Genomic DNA, 3,813 nt, shown 5'->3' with positions numbered 1-3,813 from the left:
ATAATGATGGTTATTCGAGTCTAGTTCTTAAAATCAACAAATGCGGTCTAAACGGCCCGTTCAAACCAAATTGGGTTCAAATACCCATTTCTCAACACGTTTTATAACGTTTTCTAAATGGTCAGAATACGGCATATAACCGTAGGCTGACCCGCGCCTCAAGCAGGCCTTTTCTTTCTCATTTTCAAAACCAGGAGGAGGCCCCTTGTATCGCCGGCTGGCTCGCGCCTCATGTAGCCGTCAGGTACAAGACCTGTTCCCTTTCCAGCATTAGTCTAGGACGATCCCGACTCCGGTTAGCCAGGATATAAGACGGATCAGATGACTATTTTTTTATTCAAAATCACATTTGTAAAACGCCTTACTAAGACAAATGGATCACGTTATGCACCCTAAACCTAATACGATAAATTGATGTTTAATTTCTGTCTTGCATGCAAATCAATCATTAATCCGACTCGACATCTTATACTTGATACTTGGATTAAATCAACCGACTTAGAAAGCTCTCACATGTTAGGTTTAAATTATTGGATGCACATTCATGCATTTAAACCGTTTTATCAACTTTTGCATTCAACCAACCAAGATCGATCAGTAGAGGCCGCTACCGCGGGCCGGATTAGGTGTCTGATTAAAGGGCTTCCCAATACGTACCTTCACCTCTTACTCAGAAACTTTGGATAGTGGACGACATTATCCAGGGCGTAAGAGAGTCATTCTAGAGATAGGATGCTAAAGAGGGACGATTTCCTTATCTTTAGTACCTATGTCAAACGCTGCTTTGCGCTTCGATTTGACCGAGGTATAAAGTGGAATTCGAACGGGTTCCAAGCATCCCATAAATGCTTGGTGGCGACTCAGAACATCTCTAATCGTTTCGAGACCCTTTGATGTGACCATAATTAGCGTATATTTAGCCCCCGAATTAGCCTTGTTCCCATGCTTTTTAGTGCATATTTGGGTCATTTATTGTCTTTAATTCTTTGTTTTGCATATTCTTTGAGATTTTGATCCCTTGGTAGGAAAGGAGTGCAAATCTTGCATTATCATGGCAAAACAAGACTAAATTGATTGAATTCAATGACCAAGCATCAAGGAGCGACAAGATTAGAAGGCCTTTGTACATATGATAGTAGATGAGCAATGATTGAGAAAGGATCCTTGCATCCCCGAGGAAATCCCCAAGGATTTTATGAAGAAAAGGGAAGAAAAGAAGAAGAAATAGTGCTGAGCTACAATCCGAGCGGATTGTCCACAATCCGTCCGTCCTCCTCAAGCACAATCCGTGCGTCTTCCTTCAAAGACGCCCGGACAGCAGCCACAGAATCTGCCCGGATTCTCCTGAAGACGCCCATCTTCCCCCGCCTGAATCCGCCCGTCCCGACTCCAATACGCACGGATTCCAGTGCAGCCAAATTTCGTCTTCTCCAAGCTACAAAGAAAGAAGCCCTTCCTTCGAAAACTACCGGCTCCTCCCTGCTCAATCTAAAAAGTGTAATTACTAGTTTAGCCTTTAGTTAACCCTAATGCATCCACCTAATTTCCACTATAAATACCCCATTAGTCTAATTAGAAGAGCATGTTCTTCTTATCAAGAATTAGAGTAGTTAATATCAATCAAATCTCTCTTTAGTATTGTAATCAACAATTAATCAAGTTCTAATACAAGTTTTATTTCCTTAATCTCTCTTTTGTTCATCCTTTATTTTGGGTAATTGAAGATTATTTGGGTTATTATTGGGAGATTGACAACCTCTCAATCAAGCATCAAGTACTTCTTTTATTCTTTGCTTTATTATTGGAATCAATAGTAGGTATAATTCTCTTAATCCCTCTTTAATTATTGTTAATTACTTTCATTTATTCATCATGTTTCCTTTTGTTGGTATGATTGACAACCTTGCTAGCATGATCAACATGATAATGAGTGAGTAGTGACCTAGCTAGGGTTAATGGGTAATTAGGGGAAACCAACATGGGGAATAATTCATGCTTAAATTAATATGCTTTCATGGTTTATTTTCTTGCTTGTTTTGATCTCAATTCATGCACATGTTATGTTTGATGACATGTGAGCCTATGAATCCTTGCATTTTTTACCCATCACCTATCTTTTCAATGAGACTTGTAAGACATAAACCAACTCGAGTCTCATTAGACCATGCATGTTGTTGAGTAGGGAAGACTAAGTCGACTTGTAGGTGTTGTACAATCTAATCGATTCGGCTCCGGGACCCAAACTTTCCTAGGATTGTAAGATATAACCCAACTCAATCCATCACAACAATAATTGCTTGCTTATAATTTGAGAACATGTTTGTATGATCAATTCCCATGATTCCCCTATGACCCCATGACACCCTAGTGCTTTTTATCAATTGTTTACAACCCTTTTAATTCATATTGCTTATTTACTTTCATTGTTATTTAGTTAGTGACCTTCTACATCAATCCAAATTGTGACACCCCTAAGACACCACTAGTTTCAATAGAAATCTCATCTCAATTCCCGTCCCTTGGGATCCGACCTTTACTTGCCTCTTTACTAATTGTAGAGTTGTTTGTGAAGCTATAAATTGTGTTTTGATTCGGACGTGACCCAACGACAACATCTATTAAATTGTGAACACGAAACAGACCGATCAAAAATGGCGCCGTTGCCGGGGACGGTGTTAACTTGATTTAGATTTTCTTATATTGTTATTAGTTGTGTCTTTCTTTGCCTCGGGGAAGTAAAACTCCTCAAGGTTTGTTCTAATTGTTTTCGAGTTGTTTGATATTTTGCATGTCTAGAAGGTCACAAGGTGATTTGTTACCTTTTGACCGTGAAATTGAAAGAACCTTGACAAATAATAGGAGATTTGCTAGGAGGAATTTGAGAGGTATTAGTGAGGTTGTTCAACTAACTATTGAGTTCATCAGCCCTTTTGCAAGAGAAGGTGAGGAGAACCCAACACAAAATACCCCACAAAATCAACGTACAATGCCTAAATTTTCATCACATTCCGTACCCACCGAGGAGAACCTACCCAATGGTACTCCCACACCACAACATTTGACCGAAAATTTTATTGCCAAATCCGCCTTTATCCAATTAGTCGAAAGGAGCCAATTTGGGGGGATGCCTAGTGAAGACCCTCATTCTCATATGGAAACCTTTTGTGACTATTGTGATGCGATTTCTCAAACCGGTGTGACTCAAGACCAAATTCGATGGGTCTTATTTCCTTTTTCTCTAATCGGCACCGCGAAGCAATGGTTGAAGGGCCTTGATAAGGCCACTCTCGGAATAGATTCTTGGAAGAAGTTGGCTCTAGCTTTCTACAAAAAGTTCTACCCACCGGAAAAGACTAACATGCTAAGAGCTCAAATTACGGGTTTTAAGTAAAGGGATGAAGAATCTTTGTATGAAGCTTGGGAGCGGTTTAAGGGAATTTGTCGCTCATGTCCTCACCATGGACTTAGCGAGTGGTTCTTGGTACAACAATTTTGGAACGGTTTATATGAAGATTCAAGGAACATTCTCAACATGGGATCAAATGGAATGTTCACCGAAGTTGATGACAATCAAACATGGAACAAGAATGAGGAAATGGCGGTCCATAACTCACAATATAGTAGACCTCGCAAGGCTACTAGAGGAGGAAGGCATGAAGTGGACTCCGTTACTCAATTAGGTGCCCAACTTAGTGCTCACATTGACACAATCAATTTGAAGTTTGAACAAGCTATGGCTAGACTTGAAGAAGCCTTAAAATCACCAAAGCATCATGTTAATGCCATGACGGCATCCTCATCAATCCCAAGTGG

General features: G+C 40.0%; 1 non-coding gene across 1 annotated transcript; it reads right to left on the bottom strand.

Annotated features, from left to right (window-relative positions):
* Positions 1-3,358: 3,358 nt before the first annotated feature.
* Positions 3,359-3,465, bottom strand: LOC141624377 (small nucleolar RNA R71). Its single transcript, XR_012534184.1, has one exon. It is a non-coding gene; the product is annotated as a small nucleolar RNA R71 (small nucleolar RNA).
* Positions 3,466-3,813: the final 348 nt, after the last annotated feature.

Source organism: Silene latifolia, chromosome X (assembly GCF_048544455.1).
Source record: "Silene latifolia isolate original U9 population chromosome X, ASM4854445v1, whole genome shotgun sequence".
Taxonomy (NCBI): domain Eukaryota; kingdom Viridiplantae; phylum Streptophyta; class Magnoliopsida; order Caryophyllales; family Caryophyllaceae; genus Silene; species Silene latifolia.
Note: the sequence above shows the minus strand (reverse complement) of the source record. Positions and strands in the feature narration are given on the sequence as shown.